The sequence below is a fragment of the Heterodontus francisci genome, chromosome 42, assembly GCF_036365525.1.
Source record: "Heterodontus francisci isolate sHetFra1 chromosome 42, sHetFra1.hap1, whole genome shotgun sequence".
Taxonomy (NCBI): domain Eukaryota; kingdom Metazoa; phylum Chordata; class Chondrichthyes; order Heterodontiformes; family Heterodontidae; genus Heterodontus; species Heterodontus francisci.
Window position 1 is genome coordinate 9,268,949 of NC_090412.1, and position 25,030 is coordinate 9,293,978.

Below are 25,030 nucleotides of genomic sequence, written 5' to 3' on the forward strand. Positions count from 1 at the left end.
TAGTAATCTGGAAACCCGGACTAATGATCCGGAAACATGAGTTCAAATCCCACCACAGCAGCTGAGGAATTTAAATTCAATTAATTAAATAAAATCTGGAATAAAAAACTAGTATCAGTAATGGTGACCATGAAACTATCGGATTGTTGTTAAAACCCATCTGGTTTACGCATGTCCTTTAGGGAAGGAAATCTGCTGCCCTTACCTGGTCTGGCCGATTTGTGACTCCAGAGCCACAGCAATTTTGTTGACTTTTAACTGCCCTTTGCAATGATTTCGCAAGTCACTCAGCTGTATTCAAGAAAGCAGCTCACCACCACCTTCCCAAGGGCAATAAATGCTGGGCCTTCCAGCCAAGTCCCTATCCCAGAAATGAATAAAAAAAAATGATGTAGTCATGCAAGGCATTATATAAATGCAAGTTCTTGATATAATTTTACATTCATTTGCATTAACTCATTTCCACAGTGTTTTATAATACCTGGGCCAGTTGTTTTTTGTGATGAATTCGCTATAAACGTCAAATGAAGTAGAGTGGGAGGAGGATCACTTGGAGCAAAACTCCAGCACAGACCAGTTGGGCTGAATGGCCTGTTTCTGTACTGTAAATTCAAAGTACTGCTATATCGTCTTTAGACCATGGGCTGAATTTTTACAGTTCGCCGCCAATTGTGTAAGATGTGCACCGCTGAACTGCCGTGATATTTGACAGGGCGGCTCATTTACATGGAGGGGTGGAACACCCGCCCCAGATGACGTAGAGGGGACGGGCACTCTGTCCCCAGAAACGGCATTCGGCACCACAGCGCAGGCGCCAGTGCCATTTTTAAAGGGCTTCAAGCCCTTCAGGGCCATTTAAAGTTTGAAAGGTCCTGGTCTGCAAAAAATACAATTAAAATTTTAATAGCACTTTGAATCCCCTCTCCCACCACGCCCCCAATGAGTAACCAATCTATAAATTGCCCTATCCCCCCAACAAAATTTTTATTCCGATCCCGAACATTCCCCCCCCCCCCACAACTCCCGAATTTTATTAACTTTGACACTCAACCCCTTCCCACCATCCCTTCAACCAATACCAAGCGTTTTCCCCGCTCCCTCCCGACTCCCGCCTGAACAGAGATCCGAAGAGGCAGGAGTTCCAGCAACCGGCCGGAATATCGGCGTGGGCCGGCCGTCGGGACGAGGTACGTGATTATGCATTGATTAACATTTATTTAAATATTTAAATTATGGTTCCATCACACAGTGGCAGGGGCTGGGTGGGGAGGGGCCACCACAAGGCCTTGCTGCTGCCGGTAATATGGGGTGGGGCCTTCACGGCATTGAGGCCCGTGGCGGGCCTGTCCCAGAGGTATTTTCCGGGAACCCCCCCACCACGTTCCCTGACGTCGGGGGGCGGGGGGGGCTAGTAAAATCCAGCCCCATCTGTTACTATGTGTTAACCTTGTTCACCCATGTTCTTTTTGGAAAGTCTCCATATATTCAAAATATATTGTGTTACATCTACATAAGAGGTGTAAAATACACCAAATGATAATTTTTAAAAATATAAAGGCAGCTATTTCCTGCAGCATTCCTCACAATTAGAGGATCCACTGTTCTATAACAATACATGTCAACAACAGGGCTATTGATTTACATTCACTGAAATTTTATTTTTATTCAATGGCATTCTGGGATTTTTACTGGTAATTTGAGGATTGCAATGAACGGCCAAATAGACGTGAAGGATGTGATTGTAGGGGGCATGATTAGTAAGTTTGCAGATGACACCAGAATTGGTGGTATAGTGGACAGTGAAGAAGGTTGTCTAAGGTTACAACAGGATATAGATCAACTGGGAAAGTGGGCAAGGGAGTGGCAAATGGAATTTAATGCAGACAAGTGTGAAGTGATGCATTTTGGGAAGTTAAACCAGGGCAGGACATATACAGTGAATGGCAGGGCCCTGGGGAGTGTTGTTGAGCAGAGAGACCTTGGGGTGCAAGTACATAGTTCCCTGACAGTAGCAACACAGGCAGACAGGGTGGTGAAGAAGGCATATGGCATGCTTGCCTTCATCGGCCGAGGCATTGAGTACAAGAGTTGGGACGTCATGTTACAGTTGTACATAACGTTGGTTAGGCCGCATTTGGAGTACTGTGTGCAGTTCTGGTTGCCGCACTACAGGAAAGGTGTGATTGAGCTAGAGAGGGTGCAGAAAAGATTCATAAGGATGTTGCCTGGTTTGGAGGGCTTGAGTTATAATGAGAGATTGGATAGGCTGTGTCTGTTTTCCCTGGAGCGAAGGAGGTTGAGGGGGGACATGATAGAGGTATATAAAATTATGAGAGGCATAGATAGGGTAGGTAGCCAGAGTCTGTTTTCCATGGTAGGGGTGACTAAAACTAGAGGGCATAGATTTAAGGTGAGAGGGAGGAGGTTTAAAGGGGATCAAAGGGGTAAATTTTTCACACAAAGAATAGTGGGTATCTGGAATGAGCTGCCTGAGGAGGTGGTGGAGGCAGGAACAGTAGCAACATTTAAGAGGCATTTGGACAGGTATTTGAATGAGCAAGGCATGGAGGGATATGGAATTAATGCAGGCAGGTGGGATTAGTATAGATAGGCATTATGGTCCGTATGGACGCGGTGGGCCGAAGGGCCTGTTTCTATGCTTTACGACTCTATGACTCTATAAGTGCCTAAAAGTATTTTTGTCAAAGCTCATTACTGATTACCACAAACATTGGATGCAACCATATTCACTGTCCCATAGCCATGAACTTCACTGCTTGGCTATGCCTGTACTCATGAATGCCACTATGAAGCCACCTACATTATTATGAAGCCATAGATATCAAACATAACCAGCCACACAGAAGGAAACATTGCTATGCAGTCATGTATACAATCACGAACATGGCTGCACAACTCAGCAAACTTAAGTCATCAATAAACAAAATCCTCAGCTACAGTCTATTAGGAAATAGCAAAATAAAGATCACCGCACACCAAAAATGAATAGGGGACTGGGGAGAGAGAGAGCTGAGAAACAGAGAGAGATCAAGGAAAGTGAAAATAGTAGAGAGCGAAGAGGAGGGAGAGTGAGCACGAGCAGAGAGGGGATCTGGGAGAGTGAACATAAACAGGCAGGCAGAGAAAGAGAGTGAAAATGAACAGAGAGAGAGAGATCAGGGAGATGTACAAGAGTGAAGAGAAATCACCATTTTATGTGTAACCGTTTAATACCATTGTTTGTATTTGTTATTGCATTGTGTTAATTTACCATTAACTCCTTTTCTGCATTTTCAAAACTCTCTGTGACATGCAGCACAGAATTATGTTAATATACCAGTAAACGACCAAAGCTGATCACATCAGATTTATACCAATGCTCCCTGCATGTGTGGCCTATCTAACAGGTGACTATCTCACTTGTACCCATCATCGACCATAACTTTTTTTTGATGTTAACATAAACATTCAAAATTTTATCGCATTACTGCTCAGTGTGCTTTTTTAAACCTCTCACTGCGCTTTTTAAATTATCTTACAACTTTGTTTTAAAGCAGTTAGTCATTGGTGATTAACTAGCAATTTTTTTTCTCTTCGAAATTTCATTGGCCGTTGTAATCTAATGCTAACCAATGGTTATGCTGGGCTTGTTAACAAAATTGATAGCACGTGTTTTGAACATTAGTTCTGGTGAACGGTCACAGACCCGAAACGTCAACTCTGCTTCTCTTTCTACAGATGCTGCCAGACCTGCTGAGTATTTCCAGCACTTTCTGTTTTTATTTTAGATTTCCAGCATCTGCAGTATGTTGCTTTTGTGTCAAACATTAGTCAGTCACTTTGCATACCTGATGCCTTGAAAGGTGGAAGTACAAATGTAAGAAAAACTCTTTAAAAAAAAGTTTATTTTTATAATACTACTTTTATCTTCTGGTAAAGATAATATTTTCCACTGAGCACCTAAGGTATGATTTTGATTTGATGCATATTTTTCTGCAGTTATTTCTGTTTCCAAGTCGAAATAGCTTGTGAGTTTTCTAGCCAATGACCTTTTGTCAGCTCTGATGAAAGGTCATCTACCCAAAACGTTAATTCTGTTTCTGTCTCCACAGATGATGCCTGACCTGCTGAGCGTTTCTGGCATTTTCTGTTTTTATTTCAGATATTTGCAGTATTTTGCTATTGTCTGAGCTTTCTATTGTTTTTGAAATGAAAAGGTAAGAAAGAGTTTTTTTGAGAAATGCTTGTCCTGGGAATTGGGACATTTACACAATTTCTTTGCCTATGTTGCGAGTATCACACATTCCCATGTCTGGGTGGAATAGATTTCTAACCAGGATCTGACCTTTCCTGCATAACATCCAGTTTCTTAATCTCCCTCATGTTCTCTGGGTGATGTCTGTGTGGGTGCAGTAAAAGAAAGGAAATCAGTATGATATCTACAGGGTGTTTGACAGGAAAAAGTCGGCTATTACACAATATTGTTTAGTGCTATATCCCCCACTTGGATTTTTTGTTTAATTTTCCACCATCTATTCTGTACATTTGAAGTCAAACTCTGTTTCTGTAATTTGTTTCTTCTTCACTTTTTCTCTTCTATTTTATCCCAAGTCCATGTTACCCTGAGTTAGCGTATGCTATACAATCATGGAGCACAGGAGAAGGCCATTCTGCCCATCATACCTGTGCTAAGATGGGATGAATTACTATCATGTTTCACAGACATGGAGCCTATTTTATGTCAGCTACTAGGGGTGGCACTGAGTTGTCCAAGTGACAGAAGCCAGCACTTCAAGTGCCCCTTTTGAAAGGCACCACTAATATAACCTAATACGTGATCCAATTCAACTGAAAGATAATTAAAAGAAAGAAACCAAGTCCCATTTCAACCAACCCAAAGGAATAAGTTCATAAGAAATAGGAGAAGGACTAGGCCATTCGGCCTCTTGAGCCTGCTCCGTGATTCAGTAAAATCATGGCTGTCCTTCTACCTCAACTCTACTTTCCTGCATTATGCCCATATCCCTTGATTCCCTTAGCATCCAAAAATGGCATGTAACTAAATCATAATGTTACAACATGGTTATTCATCACACTATTCCCTGTGGCGTACACCAGTCATGCAAAGCCCCAAACGCACGCTGAACACTCCTTTTCCAGGTGTGGACAAGACTATGGAAGAGAGGTGGGCAGCCAGAACACAGACACTGGGAAACTCATAGATTAAGTGTCATTTGGAATTCCTCACCGGTATCTGTCTTTGCGACCCTATAACTATAAGAATCTGCACCTGTGCTCATTGACCTACCTTGGCTCCAAGCCCAAAGATGTCTCACATTCTCATCTTTTTATTCAAATCCTTCTATATCTTCACCCCTCACTATCTCTGTAACCTCCTGCAGCCCTAGAACCCGCTGCAAACTCTGCGTTGATCGAATTCTGGTCTCTTGTGGATCCCTGATTTTCTTTAGCTGTCTAGGCTTTAAGCTCTGCAACTCCCTCCTAAACCTCTCTGCCTCGCTACCTCTGCCTCCTTTAAGACACTCCTTAAAACCTATCCCTTTGACCAAGCCTTTGGTCACCTATTCTAATGTCTCCTTACTTTGTCTGATGATGCTCCTTGTGAGGCAGTTTGGGACTTTTTACTATGTTAAAGATGCTATATAAATGCAAGTTGTTTTTGAGTTCAGTATCTCAGGCAAGCATTGCGGTATACTGTACTAACAATGAATATGCCTTTAACTCAACCTCAACAATCTATTCCGACCAGATTGACATGACATTTACAATTGCCACATCAACTGTTTAAATGACCTCTTTCTGAATTTCAGTGCTGCTCCACACCCATTGGGCTGAGGCTACTGGCATAGATTTCACTTGAGACCTTCACCCCTCCCGAACTAAGAAAACTTTATGCTGTTCACTTGTGCTTATTTGTTAAATCGCATTTGAACTTCAGTCGTTGATTCTGAATTGAAGTTAATGGAAATCATTTTGAACACAGAAGTCTTTTTTCTAAGTTTGGTGCCTGTGGGTGTCATTGGGTTTGAGGTTTTCACGATTTATTTTGTTCCACTCAGTCACCTAGGAATGGAGCTTTACAGTTTTGTGATTTATGGTTTGTTGTAATTTGACTCCATTTAAAAAAAATTCCAGAAGAAAATGCAAACGTTTGAATACCACACCATTCCTATTTGGCAAGTTTCAAGAAGAACTGTTGAACAGGGTTAAATAGTGCAGTTTGTTTGGTAAGTCATCTTGACTAAATGTCCTTTTGATGGCAGTAGTGGCACTTTCATGTGGTTCTCAGCTCTTGAGAGTGCTAAATAAATAGCTGATTAGCTCAGTTGCAAAAGCTGCCAAGAAAAAACCAAGGCCAGAGTGGTCTCCAATTGCATTTTTTCACTATTTTGGATTTATGATGAGTGAATGTAATGGACAAAATGGAACTTTAATTAACCAGTCCCAAAGGATGCGCAAAGCATGAATATATAAATGCACAACATGTCCTAAAGCAGATGCCCGAAGTCTTCAATTCCATTTAAGAACGAGTTTAATAAAGAAAAGCAGGGCTTTAGTGAAATACAAGTTGTAAGGAGTGGATGGACATTTTTAGAACATCAGAACAACAGAACTCACAAAGTTGATTTTTAAGTTTGTCTTAAAGATATGTTGAGGTATCAATTTATCTTGGGCAATAACACAAAACAGACGATAGTGAATCCACAGCCCATTTTGAACTCCATCTGATTTTCTTTGGAAAAGAAAACACAGGCCACTTCTTCCCACTCACATTCCCATTACTGACATTATCTTTTTATTGTTCTCCAGACATTCCACAGATTTCATCAGCCAAGTTTGGTCTTCAGAATCCTTTTCTCTTTTTATCCCATTGAGGCCTATTCTCCATTCATACACCCAACACTTCCACCAGACATCTGGCCGTCTGTCCTGCAATTAACGTTTCATTCTCTGATCATCCTACCTTGAACTTCTTGGTCTTGTATCTCTGCATGCCTAGAGAGTGAATTAACCTAATTTAACGCTTACCACTATCACAACCTACCCTACATGTTTGCCTATATACTATTGACTTTTTGACCTAACTTACTGGTCCTCACAGGTTGTGCTTCCTGGGAAACCACCCTGTATTAGTTTGTAAGCAGTATTTTCTTACTAAGCCCTTGGTCATTATCCGAAAGTGGGTTGGCTCCATTTGCATTTATGTTCTGGTATCTGCATAGGTGTTGTCAACGTCTGTTTCTGGCAAGAGATCAGAAATGGATAGCAAGCATTTGTCTAATATGCCAGCAGCAGTGGGAAGAGGCCCTTAAGTGACTGATAACAGGCCTCTGAGCAGGACAACTGTCTTAGGCCTATCCCGCCCCCAACTAAATTGCGGTGCGATGGGCAGGTGATGGTCCCTCCATTCTCCCGCCTTCTGTCGCAATTCAATGGTCCCCCCTGCCTCCAAGCCCATCTCTGGGGGGGCCTATTAAATCCAGCCTGTGCATGTACATTTACTCCTGCAAAAAGAGTAATGGCTGCACCACCAGAGAGGTTCCAGTAGCAAGTGTGTTGTCAATTGAGGTAGGCTTATTTTGTCGTGGAGACAAAGAGAGTCTTCAAAATCAGATACAAGTATTCATATGCTCGTATTATCTTTAGGCCAAAGTTAGATAGATTCTTGTTAGGCAAGAGAATTAAAAATTATCGGCGGTAGATGGGAGTGTGGAATTCGAAACACAAATAGATCAGCCATGATCTTATTGAATGGCAGAACAGGCTCGAGGGGCCGAATGGCCTATTTCTGCTCCTAATTTGTATGATCGTATGTCTTTATGTCTTTGAAGTCTGTTTTGATTGACAATTCTATGTCCAATGGTAGTGCAGGTTTGTGATAAACACGGCTGCCTGGAATTGCCTTAGTTCATGTAATTCAGCTGTTTAGGTCCACATTGCAGCAATGATCTGGAATCCTGTGAAATGGAAACCCCAAAGATTCCACGATGCTTTCAGTCGTCTGCAATGATTACAATTGTTACTCTTCACTCTCAAGGCCACAATTTAGATACAGATGAGGAAAGCCATCTTTTTTTTTCTTTAATTTCACGGATGTGAGCAGCACTGGCAAGGCCAGTATTTACTGCCCATCCCTATAAGACTGAGTGGTGAGTGGTTTTGTAAGCTATTTCAAAGGGCAGTTAAGAATCAACCACATTGCGGTGGGTCTGGAGTCACATATAGGCCAGACTAGGTAAGGACTACAGATTTCCTTCCCGAGAGGGCATTAGTGGGACAGATGCGTTTTTAATTGTCACCATTATGACACTAGCTTTTTAATTCCAGATTTATTTAATTAACTGAATTTAAATTCCCCATTATTAGTCAAGGCCACTGGATTACTAGTCATGTAGCATAACCACTGTGCTACCATACTCAGTTTAGCTCACTCATCCAGATTTTCCTTCACGCAGCACAGCTGTTCTCACAAATAATTTCAGATTTTCTGTCAGACTATCTGGAAGTCCATTTCAAGTGTTTAATCATTGAATAAAAGAATTGCTGACGCCAGCCATAATTGGGACGTTTCCTTGATGGCAATGAACTTATTTTGTTTTGCTTCTTGGTGTTGGAGCCTGTGTATAGTATAAGACTTAAAAAATGGCTGATTATTAAACTATTATTAAAATATCATTATTAAAGAATGCTGATAAAAGGACTCAATATAAAAATAATTTATTATGTTAGACTCGAAGAACAGTTTAATGTACCCGTGAGACAGGGTGGAGGAGCTGTAACTAAATTGCAATCTTGTGATGTAAAAACACTACTGGAGTTGTTATAGATGACAGCAGGATGTCGGGAAGCTGTGAACCTTGCGACAAGGACATTTAGTCCTTTTTTGAATGTTCCTATTAGGAGTTACTTCCAGCAACTTGCCCCAGGTTATTTATGAAGAAGCATATTCACATGATTAAATCTTGTAATAAGTGGATAGTGGCATGTACTTATTAAAATCAAGTAAATGTTTTTAATCCATCAGTGAGTTGATTGTACATGTTGCATTAAACTTTCTGGGTAGATGCTGTGTTGGAAAGTCTGTTGTCCCAGCTATTTTAAGCCTGTTTATTTTAAGTCTGTTAAGTATAGGGGGATAATTTCTACAATATGTCAGAGAATAATAATCTAACTGGAGCTGAGTGTGGTTTGTGCGTTACCACCATCAGCATACCAAACATAACGACTCCATGACAAATTGGATGTTGGCTTGATGCTTTACCCAAAGTATTTGCATTTTTTTTTGCATTTGCATTTTGGTGCAACATTTTACCATTTCTGCTGATAATAGTAATGGAACTATGTGAATTTGTCACACTGTATGTACACCTTCCAGTAATGAGGATATTATAGTCCCTCAGTTTTGTGTGGATGCAGGAATTGCTAATCGAAAATGTTAACCGGAAGCACATGCAGGTTTTTAAAAAAAATATATAGATAATATATCTGTAATCTATACAGGTCTAATTTAAAAATATCCTTAAAGCACATTGGTGTACCTACACCACACAGACTAGAGCAGTTCAAGAAGGCAGCTCACCACTACCATCTCTTAGGGCAATTAGGGATGGGTAATAAATGCTGGCCTAGCCAGAGGCGCCCACATTCCACAAACGAATGAAAAAAAACTGGGGAAATGGGTTGCCTTCAGTGTTGCTCTGAAGGGAAGCTGGCCAACATCAGCCTTTTCACTGGTGTAAGCTCTTTATAAATTGCTTACACTCTAAACTTGACTGCATTGCCATCTTGCAGGCAGATGCTTCTGCATTCATAAGTGCAGTGGGGAAAAAGGGTCCCATTTTTAATGTGTCAGATGGAGCCTATAAAATTTATAGTTTAAGAGAGATGCTACAGCTAAAATTCACCATTTCCTGTTTTGTTGATTATTATCACGTGCAAGATGTTATTTGAACTCTAATATATCATGAGGATTTAGAGCAGGGAAGGGTACTGTTGGAACATTACTGTTTGTACTTACAAATTAACCTACTAAAGAATATGCAAAGTATACAGAAATAGAAAGAGATATATTCATTGCAAGGACATTTTAGCATCAGTTAAGGAGCTACATTCCCTGATAAAGATGGGTTTGAATATGCAGAGGCATTATCATTTATTTTTGGCAGGGAGGGAAATTGCTTCAAATGCTGTTGAGTGTCCCCACACCCCCACAACTTCAAGACGCACCATTCCACAGCCAAGAAGGCAGCTAGACAGGAAACCTGTTCCTCGGCCTTTCCCAAAGTCACTGTGCAACCAGAAGCTGGGAGACAAACAAGATGTCAATGACTTGGCTCCGATTTCTCATTATTCCTTGTAAGGAAGCTCAGTGCTTTCTGACTCCTGTGATGGTACAATGGAAAGAATCACAGTTGCAACACAGAAGGAACCCATTTACCCCAACAGCTGTCTGCAAGATCAGTTTAGCTAGTCCTATTCCCCCACTTTGGGAAATAGGAAACTCACTCGTTGGGATGTTAGACCACTGTACTGCCCCATACAGAAGCCTTTTGAGTATTGTTTGTGCACTTCAGAAAGAATCTTAACGTTCAGATTATTAAGTTCCTCAAGTTTTTTTTTTATTTGAAGTATTTTCTTTGGTCCAAAATCAGTAGAAAAAGACACTCCAGCCAGTGGCGCTAATTGCAGTAAATATACTTTCTGCAGTAAGAACAATAAAAATGAAATGCCCTGCAGGGAAATGGGCAACATGTCCTCTGTTGTGAGAATTATTGCATAATGTGCAAATGCCCTAGATTGCAATCAAACTTAAGGCACAGCTCATTAACTTCAGCATCACTTGTTATGAAAAACAGCAGCCCTCAGTTCAGTTAGCGGCTGGTAGGTTTACAATTGCAAACCAACAGTTTCGAATCTATAATTACACCATATTAATGGCAGTAAAGAATCGAAATGGGGTGAATAATAAATTAACACCTCTGCTTGTAAATTACATACAGATAGTTGGAGAAGAAACTGACACAGATAATCATGAAATATTATTCACACAATGAATCCTCGTTATATTCTCTTTAATTAATATTGACAAAGGAGGCAAGCAGGAGCCTTTCCACACAAGACTAACCTTTGGATTCAATCTCATTTCAAGAGTTTAAAAATAGTCAATCTGAGTTTTTTGAGAGGCCAAAGCCAGCAGCGATAACCTTTTTATTTTAATAGGAGATTACTCTCATCCCTTGATTTCTCCCTTCTTTCTGAAGGCAATGACTTGTGGCGCGATATAGGGAACAATGGGTTCAGCTACATATTCTGTCTTCATGTGCAAGTTTACATAGGTTCTCGATAGCACCTCATGAAGTTATTTCAGAATGTGCCGTGCAACCGGTGCAGTTTGGGGACAAACACGGAGGACTCCGCAACCTGCAACTGTGCAGAGCTGCCTGACTACTTGACTTGAACTGCAGGGCACTGTGGAGAATATGGTCACTCCAGGGTTCTCCTGGCTGAGGCTCTGAGTTCCAAGTGCTTTCCACAGGAAATGCGCTGGAATTGCTGACTTGAGCACAAGTAACCTTTCGGTTACCTCCTTGATGCAACTGTGGATTGGAGGCTTGTGATATGGCTGAGGTCTCCCATACTTGTCTGGAAAGACATTAAAGGTCACAACAGCAGCCACCTTGACAGCCACTGACAGTGCATTTGATGTACTGGGTGCAGGTTGTTATGTCTGGCTGCAGGAGTTTTTGCAGAGTTCAGCAATGGCTTCCCTCAAGGAATCTGGCAAGCCTCTTCTTCTGTGAACCCATAGTTCCCAAAGCTCTCCACCACAGAGGTTTACATAAGAATATAAGAGATAGGAGTAGGCTTCTAGTGTTCTGTGCATTTTAACGTCTCCACGATTAGCGGCTGTGCCCCGAGCTGCCACGCTCTGCAATTCCCTCCCTAAACCTTTCTGCCTCGCTACCTCTCTTCATTTAAGATGCTCCTTAAAAACTACCTTTTTAGTTAAGCTTTTGGTAACCTGTATGAACATCTCTTTACTTGGTTCAACGTCAAAGTTGGTTTGTGTGAAGCTCCTTGGGAGGTTTTACTACATTACAGGTGCTATCTAAATACAAGTTACTATTCTTCATTATAGTTAATGGCTGTCTTGAGTCGGAACTAAGGGCAGGGTTTTCCGACAGTGTTCAGGACTCCACCATCAAACCCAAATGGGGGTCAGAAGCCCACACTGTGGGCTGAAATTTATATTTCGAAAACAACAGTGGCCCACCCGTGTGGGCCACACGTCGCGGAGCCTCCGCAATATTAAACGCAGCAGCTCATTTAAACAGCCAGGTTGGACCGCCCCCCCGAATGACGTGGAGGGGGCGGTCAGTCTGTCCCCAGCAATGGCGTCAGCTGCCTTTGCGCAGGCACTGACGCCATTTTTAAAGGACATTGAGCCCTATTGCTACATTGAAATATTTAAAGGAAAATTGATTTTTAAAAATTAAATAAATTAATCTTGCCCCTATCCCACCCCCCCCCCAATAACCATAGATTTAATTACTTGCCCTCTTTCCCACAAAACACCTGACCTTCCCCAAAGTGCATCAACTTTACATTTTACCCCTTCTCACCTCCCCCTAGACCAATGAAGTGACTGTGACCCTGCTCCCCACCGCCCACACAGCGAAACTTACCTGCTCCCCCCTCCCCATCAGTGTTCCGCCTGGAACTGCGGACGGGGATCCAAAGGCGCGGGAGTGACGGCCACCGGCACCTATATCGCGCCGAGACAGGCAGTGCGAGCAAGAAGGTATTTAATTCATTTATTTAAATTAATTTAGATATTTAAATTGGGCTCCCATTGCCGAGTGGCGGGGAGGGCCGCCACGAGGCGCCACCACCGCGGGCAATATCGGGCCAGACATTCCCGACCTCGAGGTTCGTGGCGGGCCTCTTCCGGAGGCATTTTCTGGCCCTCCCCTGCCATGACTCCCGACATCGGGGGTGTCTGTAAAATTTGCCCTGTGTTGTAAACAGCCACTCACCTGTGATTTTCCCTGAATTGGCCAATTATTGGCCAAAGGGCAGGCTCATCATCTAATTAAGGAAGGCCGTGGGCTGTCAAAGCCGGAAGCCCAATAGGGGGCCCTCCAGCTTGATGGCAGGAGCTGGATGCTATTCAAAGCAAGTGAGCGACAGGGCTCCCCAAAATGGAGGTACCTTCTCTCCTACCTTTTCGAACCGAAAATAAAAAAGGCCTTTGCAGCCGGGCCACCACTGTGAGGGGAGGGGTGGCGGAGGGGAAACCCTTCCACAAGGCGTCCTGCGACTGCTGCTGAATCCAAGCAGGCAGGGAGAGCCTCTAAGCCAGCTTGGAGCCCTGGCCTTACTGGGTCTGTCGCCGGAAAGCCAACTCCAGGCACTGCACTGTTCCCAGCGCCTGCGGAACTTGGAGGACGAATGGAAAATCCCAATTGGCCTCTGTTAACAGGCCTCCATAGGTCCTTAAGCAGCTGAATTGGCAACCCACCGCTCCCCCCATCCCTTCTCTGGGAAAATGGCCCCGGGCTGGATGGAGCCGGAGAACTGGCACGCAGGTTAGTAACGCAAAATTCCATCCGCCTCTATTCCCGCCCCCAGTGGGGGATAAAAATCCAGCCCTAAATCTTCACATGAAAGGACGACCAGCTGAAGAATAGGTTTTGTAAGGTGAATTCTTTAGTGTGTAGAGATTTATTTACACAAAATTTAATTATGGCGAAGTGATATTTTATTATAAGTATTGCTGGCAAATTATTAATGCCTTATTTTCCGTGAATGTCATGATGTCTTACCTTTTTCCCAAGATTAGCACACCAAAGCAATTTTTACTTTTCATTCTGCATCGAAGTTTTAATATCAGCTTTACAGGGCTGCTGCCAGATGTGCACTTTTCATAAAATAGGATGGTATGCTGACACTGCATATTGGTAACTGGTGCCAGAGTAGCACTATGGTTGATTGTTGGCATCTGTCTGAAAGTCCATTGCGTTGATTTTCAGTAATTGCAATTTATTTATTGGTTTATATGTATTCTCCACTGCAGTACAATTGTTGAGTTGGTGCTGTTACGAAATTTCACTCACCAGAAGGAAATGCATTTCTGGTTGTGGTTTTAACCCATAGTTGGCATCAATGCCAGCCTATGGTAAGCCCACCTGAGGTATGCTCATTTTAATCCTACCCCCTCCCAAAATAAAGCAGCCTGCATTGATGCTCAGTCTGGGCAGAAATTTGCCAAATCTCTTCAAGTAAAGGTAACTAAGTTCCAATCGCAACTAAGAGAAGGCTAAATTTCAGTATTATTAGGGAATTCAATGGTTTGACAGTATGAAATATTAGCTTGTTGCTGTAAGTATAGTTAAAGCACTTTAATTGGCATACTTGAGGTATATAGCGACTTATAGATTATAACGGAGGTCTAGTTCCCTACAGCTGAATTGGTCCTGAAAGTTTTTCCAGTCTCTGTCTCCACACTTGTTTTTCTTATTGAACGTAACAAAAAACTGTTAGGACTGCACTAGAGTTCTAACTCCCTTTTTCTATATTAGGCAGCAATTGGTGATTATTGGACAAAATGGTTGCTGTAGCAAGGACATGCTTGGTGAAATTGTAATTCGTGAAATTGTAACAAGACAATTGTGAAATATGTATATATTGTTATACTATCTGTAAAGTGTTAGGAACTAATTAGCTAGAAACTAGTTGTTAAGTGTTCCAATAGGGGGCCACATTCATGGCTGCACTGGGGAGTCATGTTATATGTAACACAAGAACCAGTGGAATCAGGTTCTACAGCACAAGCATGGTGTTGAAATAAACAAGACTGACTCCAGCCTTTTCCAAGTTTAAAGTGTGATTCTTTCCAACATCTGGGAATCAGAAACAACATAAAGACAAAACATGGAGGCAGCGAGTGTCTGTGAGTAAACCTACAACATTTTTAAAAGCATTAGATTGAGAAAAGTGATTGAAAAATTTACATCCAGAGAATTTAAGGAATTCACTGACCAGTATGGGTTCAACACCATCCCCTCATCACCACACTATCCATGGGGACATGGATTTATAGAAAGACGCATCCAGAAGGTCAAAAGAACACTTGTGAAATGCCAAGAGATGAAGGAAGACCCAAACCTGGCCTTATTATCACTCCGATCCACACCTTTCAAGGCTGACATGAAATCACCAGCAGAGCTGTTAAAAGGAAGAAAATATAAGACAACTCTGCCAAGCAAAATACATCCTTCAAGTGAGGAAGTGAGACAACAACTCACTGAAGCACAGGTAAGAGAGCAACACTTCAACAAATATGCTAAATCCCTACCCGAGCTGTTGAAAGGACAAACTGTACACGTACAGGATCCAATCATGAAAACCTGGAGCCCAGCAAAAGTTGTTGTGAAGCTGATACCCCAAGGTCATATATCATTGAGACCAAAACCGGTAACCAAATGAGAAGGAACAGAATCCATATTCGACCTACACCTGAGCTGGAACAACAGAAAAGACCATCAACAACACCGGAAACATCACTATCCAGTGAGAAAACATTAACAACGTCACCAGCAAGTGACACAACATCGCCTGTACAGCATGCCAACTCACCACTGAGAGCAACAAATGTCAAATCTACAAGATGGCGGCACAACATAGAGTGATACAGCACTGAAAAAGGCCTTTCGGCCCACCAAGTCTGTGCTGACCAACAACCACCCACTTATTCTAATCCTATATTAATCCCATATTCCCTACCACATCCTCACAATTCTCTTTCCACCTACCTACACTAGGGGCAATTTACAATGGCCAATTTACCTCTCAACCTGCAAGTCTTTGGCTGTGGGAGGAAACTCGAGCACCCAGCAGAAACCCATGTGGTCACAGGGAGAACTTGCAAACTCCACACAGGCAGTACCCAGAATTGAACCTTGGTTGCTGGAGCAGTGAGGCTGCGGTGCTAACCACTGTGCCACTGTGCCGCCCCATCTTACCACCCAAGCAATACCGTGAATAATATTTAAAAAAAAGAATACACTATATAAAAGACTCTAAAAAGGGGTTCAGATTATTTCCACAAGTTGGATGGTAATCTTTTTTTATTTATATTGACAGTTATATTGATATAAGGGCATTGTGTTTTAAAGAAAGAGGGATGTTATATATGTATATATTGTTATATTATCTGTAAAGTATTAGGAATTAATTAGCTAGGAACTAGTTATGTATAAGTGTTCCAGTAGGGGGCCACATTCATGGCTGCACTGGGGAGTCATGTTATATGTAACACAAGAACCAGTGGAATCAGGTTCTATAGGACAAGCACGGTGTTGAAATAAACAAGACTGACTCCAGCCTTTTCCAAGTTTAAAGTGTGATTCTTTCCAACATCTGGAAACCAGAAACGACATAAAGACGAAACAGCAATAATAGGAAAGTTCTAGATTTTCCCAAAGCCTAATACTTGATAAAGAACCCATGGTTCAGTAAACAGTAGGTCTGCATTTGAACTTCTGGTTCAGATTGGCAACTGTAAGAGAGTTGAATAATAGAAGTCACTGTTTCTAAGAATAACTGGCAAAGGGATTAAATGATCAGCCAAGCCCAAAAATATTAAATCTATGCACCCAATGTTATCCATATAACCCCAAAATGCTACAAAATCCTAAATTTGATAGCGAAGGTGTTCCAAGAAGCAATTAATTCTCACTTTCATTGTGAATACTGTGTGAGATGTTTTACTGTGTTGAAGGTGCTATATAAATGCAATCTGCTGTTGTTGAATTGGACTGCCACATCATCCTCCAAAATTCTACCTATCCAAGCAAAGTTATGTGAGTCTGCATTTTCCTGATATTGAATTGAAATCAAAGCATTGTACTCTCTGCAGTCCATTTATTGGCTACTCTTAGACAGAGGCTTGAAGCTTGTTCAAGAATTGTGTCCTTGTTGCATGAGTATCTCTGCAAGAACATTTGAAAGAACTATGAAATTGCTCTTTTACTGATTACATGTGAACAATTGCAACGGTTTGTTGCTCCACATGAAATGTACACTTCCAATCAAACTTGTTGCTAATTTCCTGTTCACCTTTCTTAAGAGTGTTGCACGGCTGTGCGTACATATATGGTAGTGTGTCCCTGCAACACAACAGTGGAAAAAGGGAGCATTGGCTAAAACTGGTGTAAGGTCAACTTTGGGTAAATATCAGGAAAAAGCTCGTCATGCAAAGAGCCATTGACATTTGGAATGCTCTTCCGGGTAATGTAATGGAGCCAAAATATTTTTTCTGGATGGATATGCGAAGATGAGACAAACTTCCTCCCTTATTTGTGTTTATCTTGTGAATTCCAGACCTAAAAAAGAATCTGCTTGCTGCTTACTTAATCTATTAATGATCAAGGCAGTTTTTGATCTGCATGGGAAACCATTTCCTCTCTCATTACAAAAGTGACTGAAAACAAGTACTCAAGCCCAAAAGGTTAAAGCCATTTTACTTTGTGCTTCTAGAAGCTAAGGAACAAATGGTTACTAACTGACTCTTAAAAATGTCTCTAATCTATCTTTTAATTACGCCTTTCATTTAAAATTTATTTCAAAACCCAAAACACATTTTCACTTCTTTATGGCCTGTTTATTGTGTCTCAGATAGTAGTGAACTAGTTTATTGCCGTTAGCTGTCACTCACCTGACGACTATTGGCAGCAATGGGAATACTCTATCCCAAGAGATCTGTTTTATAAATGTGTTTATTTTTAATTTTTGAAGAAAGCAAGTTTATTCTACGAGGGGTTCATTCCTTGAAGTGTCATTTAAGGGACACTGAACACAATGGGCAAGATTCAAAACCCATTAACTTACAGAGTTATAAATCAGACCCAATAATGTGCTGATGATACTTCTGACATAACTCAATCTAAAATGCATATCATGTCATTAAACTCAGACACTACTATGGCACAGTCTGTTAGTGTCGGATGTGCTCTATGATGCAGTGGGATAATAAGCGCCCATGATTTTCTGACTCTACTCCCAACCCAATATGTGGTGTTGTGAAACACAGGATAATTGAGAACCCATGACTTTCCTGTCCTCCAAATTTCTGGTCTTGGCATCCACATTCGGGGAGGTACTAATCAGTGGTGATAAAGTGGGGGGAAAAATCATGTGGGGTGGGGATTGAAATTTGATGGAGCAAAAGCTGGAAATCTGAAATAGAAAAGCACTGGAAATGCTCAGCAGGTCAGGCAACATCTGTGCAGAGAGAAGCAGGATTAACGTTCCAGGTCAATGACTTTTCATCAGATCTTTCTTCGATCTTCCACAGATGCTGCCTGACCTACTAAGATACAAAAGGTTCCCCATTAACTTAGGAACAGGAGTAGGCCATTCACCCCAAGCCTGTTTCACAATTTAATTAGATCATGACTGATGAGTATCTTAACTCCATTTACCTGCCTTGGTCGCAGATCCTTTCATATCCTTGTCTAACAAAAATCTATCACTCTAATATTTTACATTTTCAATGGACCCCTTGCGGAACCGCTTTTTAGTAGAAGAAAGTTACAAATTTCCACTACCCTTTATGTGAAGAGGTACTTTTGATGATATGACTTCTTGCCAGTTTTCCTAGTGGAAATTGCACTATAATATTTCTATTTTTACTGTATGAATTCCACTGGTTAATTGATCCTCTCTCATTTATCTGTTTAAAAAAAAAACAGCCATTGCACAATTCTCCAAAGTGGTTGCAGATGGGAGTCGAGCATCTGCCCACGATTTTTTTAAAAAGCTTTCCTAATCGTTTTGGGAGCATTTTCCGCTGCATGTTGTTTTAAGTTAACAAATTTATAATTACATCAAGCATTTTGAAAATTGTTACTTGCTTGGTGATAAACAAGTAAAGAAGCGAGACTGCATTGAATTTACCCATTGGGGAAAATTACTGGTTGAAAGGAGGTAAAGTTAAAAATGAATATGCTTTGAATTAACAAATCCTTCCCTTGTTAAATACATATTTAATATATTGAAATCATAAAATCTCTGTTTCTTTGCATTCTTTGGATCTTTTGGGAGTGGGAGTTGTGAGCAGATACATTTGGGCAGGAAATTTCAAACTTGCATTCCTCACTACAAAGCACAAAATATCGCAGGAATGTAGCTGATCCCATAGTTCTTATCGGAGGATTCTTGGTTGTGCTAAATGTAATGAATAAATACTTCATGGTAATTGGCACTTAAGAGGATAAGGATCACCCTGTTAAACAAGGAAATTTGATGTATAATTAGCATCACCTATCACAAATCCATGAGAGAATAAGTCACCTCCCTTCGAATTTCTTTACAGCTCTAACTGGAAGTGATGAACTGATTGAGACACGATGCTCCGATCTCTGCCAGGCAATTGTTGAATGTGTTTGCACAATGCCAGCTGTCACCTGCATTGGTATTAAAATGGTGGCTACACCAATGGACCCAAGGCAAGAAACAAGAATTTATTTTTTTTGGTTTTTATCTTCTTTGCACGAAACATGATGGGTGCATCGGTTAGAACAAGTGAACGGTTCTTGAACTTAGCTTCCAGATTGTTGTGATGTCACTTCAAGGGGTTAATTTTCCATTTTTCCCATAGGGAGCCACTGGGAGGGTTGTCAGTTGACAATGCAAAGTTTGGAAAAATTGACCCTCCTTTCGCAGGGTTTTGCCACCAGAGAATAATTTTAAAAATTCACAACAATGCGATTCCAATAACCTGTAATTTCCCCCCAGCCCGTCTCCTTTAATGTTGGGGGAGCAGGACATCTTTGCCCTGACCAGTTACATACTGGCATCCTTACCATCTCTGGGTCCCATCGTACGTCCCCAGGGTCAGCTCACTTGGATAAAGTGAGCGGGTGTCTGCAACAGTGTTGCCGGGGTTGGGTGGGTTGGAAATAATGATGCAAGCCAGCTGCTGGGCCTCACTGTTGCCAGGCCTGTCCATTGTGAGGACGACAGGCTCCTCTCTATAAAGGGCAGTCAATAATTTTCCGACTAGCTGTGGTAGGGAATGTTTAGTTTTAGTTTAGTTTAGAGATACAGCACTGAAACAGGCCCTTCGGCCCACCGAGTCTGTGCCGACCATCAACCACCCATTTATACTAATCCTATACTAATTCCATATTCCTACCACATCCCCACCTGTCCCTATATTCCCCTACCACCTGCCTATCTGATCTTTCAAAAGTTATTGGGCCTCACTGCTGCCATTTGGTAGTCCAACTTCCACTGCTGGCCACGCCCACCCTGGTAATGCCCCTCCCCCTTTGTGGCACTAATTCCAAGGAAATTCAAGGCCCTTATTTCATTCTTTTTTAAAAATATCTGGCAGAAATGCTTGTTTGCTTCTCTAATGTCCTGATGATTGATTATTTCCAATGGTGAGACTGTACCGTTAGTGTCAAGTTGAAGCGCTTGTCAAGAGGAAGAGATTAGATTAGAGATACAGCACTGAAACAGGCCCTTCGGCCCACCGAGTCTGTGCCGAACATCAACCACCCATTTATACTAATCCTATATTCCTACCAAACATCCCCACCTGTCCCTATATTTCCCTACCACCTACTTATACCAGTGACAATTTATAATGGCCAATTTACCTATCAACCTGCAAGTCTTTTGGCTTGTGGGAGGAAACCGGAGCACCCGGAGAAAACCCACGCAGACACAGGGAGAACTTGCAAACTCCACACAGGCAGTACCCGGAATCGAACCCGGGTCCCTGGAGCTGTGAGGCTGCGGTGCTAACCACTGCGCCACTGTGCCGCCCTATAAAGAGGGTGGCTTATGTTAGGATGAGACGTGAAGGCTCAGTTAGGGCGCTTGAGAGTTACAAGCTAGCCAGGAAGGATCTAAAGGGAGGGCTAAGAAGAGCAAGGAGAGGACACGAGAAGTCATTGGCGGATAGGATCAAAGAAAACCCTAAGGCTTTCTATAGGTATATCAGGAATAAAAGAATGATAAGAGTTAGAACAGGGCCAATCAAGGATAGTAGTGGGAAGTTGTGTGCGGAATCAGAGGAGATAGGGGAAGCATTAAATGAATATTTTTCGTCAGTATTTACAGTAGAAAAAGAAAATGTTGCCGAGGAGATTACTGAGATACAGCCTACTAGGCTAGATGGGATTGAGATTCACAAGGAGGAGGTGTTAGCAATTTTGGAAAGAGTGAAAATAGATAAGTCCCCTGGGCCAGATGGGATTTATCCTAGGATACTCTGGGAAGCCAGGGAGGAGATTGCAGAGCCGTTGTTGTTGACCTTTATGTCGTCATTGTCGACAGGAGTAGTGCCGGAGGACTGGAGGATAGCAAATGTTGTCCCCTTGTTCAAGAAGGGGAGTTGAGACAGCCCTGGTAATTATAGACCTGTGAGCCTTACTTCGGTTGTGGGTAAAATGTTGGAAAAGGTTATAAGAGACAGGATTTATAATCATCTTGAAAAGAATAAGTTCATTTGCGATAGTCAGCACGGTTTTGTGAAAGGTAGGTCGTGCCTCACAAACCTTATTGAGTTTTTCGAGAAGGTGACCAAACAGGTGGATGAGGGTAAAGCCGTGGATGTGGTGTATATGGATTTCAGTAAGGCGTTTGATAAGGTTCCCCACGGTAGGCTATTGCAGAAAATACGGAAGTATGGGGTTGAAGGTGATTTAGAGCTTTGGATCAGAAATTGGCTAGCTGAAAGAAGACAGAGGGTGGTGGTTGATGGCAAATGTTCATCCTGGAGTTTAGTTACTAGTGGTGTACCGCAAGGTTCTGTTTTGGGGCCACTGCTGTTTGTCATTTTTATAAACGACCTGGATGAGGGTGTAGAAGGGTGGGTTAGTAAATTTGCGGATGACACGAAGGTCGGTGGAGTTGTGGATAGTGTCGAAGGGTGTTGTAGGGTACAGAGGGACATAGATAGGCTGCAGAGCTGGGCTGAGAGATGGCAAATGGAGTTTAATGCGGAGAAGTGTGAGATGATTAACTTTGGAAGGAGTAACAGCAATGCAGAGTACTGGGCTAATGGGAAGATTCTTGGTAGTGTAGATGAGCAGAGAGATCTTGGTGTCCAGGTACATAAATCCCTGAAAGTTGCTACCCAGGTTAATAGGGCTGTTAAGAAGGCATATGGTGTGTTAGCTTTTATTAGTAGGGGGATCGAGTTTCGGAGCCACGAGGTCATGATGCAGCTGTACAAAACTCTGGTGAGGCCGCACCTGGAGTATTGCGTGCAGTTCTGGTCACCGCATTATAGGAAGGATGTGGAAGCTTTGGAAAGGGTGCAGAGGAGATTTACTAGGATGTTGCCTGGTATGGAAGGAAGGTCTTACGAGGAAAGGCTGAGGGACTTGGGGTTGTTTTCGTTAGAGAGAAGGAGGAGGAGAGGTGACTTAATAGAGACATACAAGATAATCAGAGGGTTAGATAGGGTGGATAGTGAGAGTCTTTTTTCTCGGATGATGATGGCAAACACGAGGGGACATAGCTTTAAGTTGAGGGGTGAAAGATATAGGACAGATGTCAGAGGTAGTTTCTTTACGCAGAGAGTAGTAGGGGCGTGGAACGCCCTGCCTGCAACAGTAGTAGACTCGCCAACTTTAAGGGCATTTAAGTGGTCATTGGATAGACATATGGATGAAAATGGAATAGTGTAGGTCAGATGATCGGCGCAACATCGAGGGCCGAAGGGCCTGTACTGCGCTGTAATGTTCTAATTCTAATTCTAAATTCTAGCTAGATGGCAATTTGCTTGTGGAGCCTGGCATTGACTGGAGCTACTCTCCTGCTGTTTAACAGCTCATTTTTTGAGATCCCCTTTTATACTCTCAGTGGCCATGGTGAATCCATGATGAGTGAGGTTACCAGAGTTTCCCATAGGATCTCTCACTGTCACTCCTTTAGAGTCAGGTTCGAACTCATCTCTAGAATTATAAAGCCACATTAGATCAGCTTCCATTAACCCAATTTGCAATGATCGTCAAGTGACAATATAAATATGCCTTAGTAATGCATCCTGCTCTTTGTGCCAAGTACAACCTTGGGTACACTTGCATCTTCTAAAGCATAGTTAGCACAAATCTTTGGGGCTGGAAGGGTGCATTTTCCCCTTATGAAAGTAAAATTTTGTCTGCTTTAGTTGCCCTTTTCTGTGCCTTACCATTTCTGAATTCTTCCTTGACAGGTGTAGTGTAGGCTGGTTCTTATTCTCTGTCACGAGCTATGTCAGCGCTAACCTGCTCTCTAATGGAATACTGCAGCAGACTAGGAGACGCTGGTATGCATCAAACCCAGCCTCGAGAATGCACTGCCTGAAAGAGTGGATCATGGAAGCAGATACAATGCCAACTATACACGTGCAAGGATACAACTAATTGGATAGCTCTTCCAAAGACTGGGTGCAGGCACATCATCAGATTATTTACAGTGTTCATTAACTTCTACATGAGTACATTTAACGGCTGATAATTTGGACTTGGATGTTGTGTGAACTGTAGCCCATTGTCACCAAAGCATTCAGTAGATATTTCGGGTCTGAGTAAAATAGCTTTCATGCCCTTTGTAATTGATTTTCTTGTGATGTTGCGGACTGTGACTAACTCTGGGGATGTTAAACAGTTGTAACTATTGACGCGCCGTCCTCCTGCAACGTGAATAAATTGATACTCACTTGTTGGTACAGTTGATGCGGTGCTGGATGAGGTTTCAGCGGTTCTGGTTGTTGGTTTGGACTATATTTAAAATAGAATGAGTGATTCATTACCACACAAGTAGTAGTCTGATTTATACTGGGCCAGCACATGACCTCTTGTGCCAGTTAAAAAAAAATTCTCTATGCCTTTATGTCACTAGTGAGAATTTTGCAGCATTTCTTAGCAACCATTTTATTATCACATTCTTACGCTCTTCCATTTCTTACTAAGTTCTCTTTATAGTTGATATGCTTGTGAACATTTGGAGAATAATCTTGCTACTTGTGGCCTTAACCTCCATTACTGATTCCTTGAGGGTTCCAAAGGTATTTTTTCTCTCTGTCTCTGGTTGGTGCCTCTATGTTCAAGTTCATAGTTCCAGATCCAACTTTTACAACCATTTTCTAAGAACTGATGAACTTTCCATGCAGGTTGATATGAAGCTATGTGGTTAAGTGACGATACCCAGGAGTGCCTCCACCTCTTTCAGAATGTGCAAAGTCAGGTATGTCATATGCTGACTACTTAAGACTAACAGATTTAAGACCTTTATTAGCAATATTACCAGAAACCTTGAGCCCAGTAATTTGAGATATGCATTTCATAGAATTGTACAGCACAGAAGGAGGCCATTTGGCCCATCATACCTGTGCCGGCTGTCAGAATGAGCTATCCAATTAGTCCAACTTTTCTACTCTTTCCTCAAAACCTTCCAATGTTTTCTTTTATAAGTGGAGATCCAATTCACTATTGAATCTGCATTCACTGCTCTTTCAGGCACTACATTCCAGAACATAACAACTTGCTGAGTAAAAAGATTTCTCGTCCTCTCCCCCCACTTGACTTTTTTTGCCAATTACTTCAAGTCTGTCTCCTCTGGTCAATGATGCTCCTGCCAGTGGAAACAATTTTCCCGATCCACACTATCAAAACCACTCGTGATTTTGAACACCTCTATTAAATCTCCCCTTAACTTTCTCTGCTCTAAGAACAATCCCAGCTTCTGATGCCTTGAATATTGACCTACCAAGTAACTTTAAGTACGCTCTGACGTTATGTGACATTTGTTGGACACACCCCATTCAATTATGCTATCCACTGATGCCTTGGCCCCATAAATGTGCTCATATTGTATGGATGCTGCTGTGATGTTCTTAAGATATTTCTTCCATTACGACTGTAAAGTGCTGTTGGATGTCCTGAAAAGCACTATATAAATGCAGAAATGCATCGTGGAGCAGAAGCAATGCCAAAAGGAAGCTGAA

At 42.0% G+C, this 25,030-nt stretch overlaps 1 long non-coding RNA gene across 1 annotated transcript in view; it reads left to right on the plus strand.

Annotated features, from left to right (window-relative positions):
- Positions 1-23,757, plus strand: part of LOC137355318 (uncharacterized) — a 39,075-nt gene extending 15,318 nt beyond the window's left edge. Inside the window, exons 2-3 of the long non-coding RNA XR_010970904.1 lie at positions 19,400-19,532; positions 23,258-23,757. This is a non-coding gene — a long non-coding RNA (uncharacterized lncRNA). The remainder of the gene's footprint in view (positions 1-19,399; positions 19,533-23,257) is intronic.
- The last annotated feature ends 1,273 nt before the right edge of the window (positions 23,758-25,030 follow it).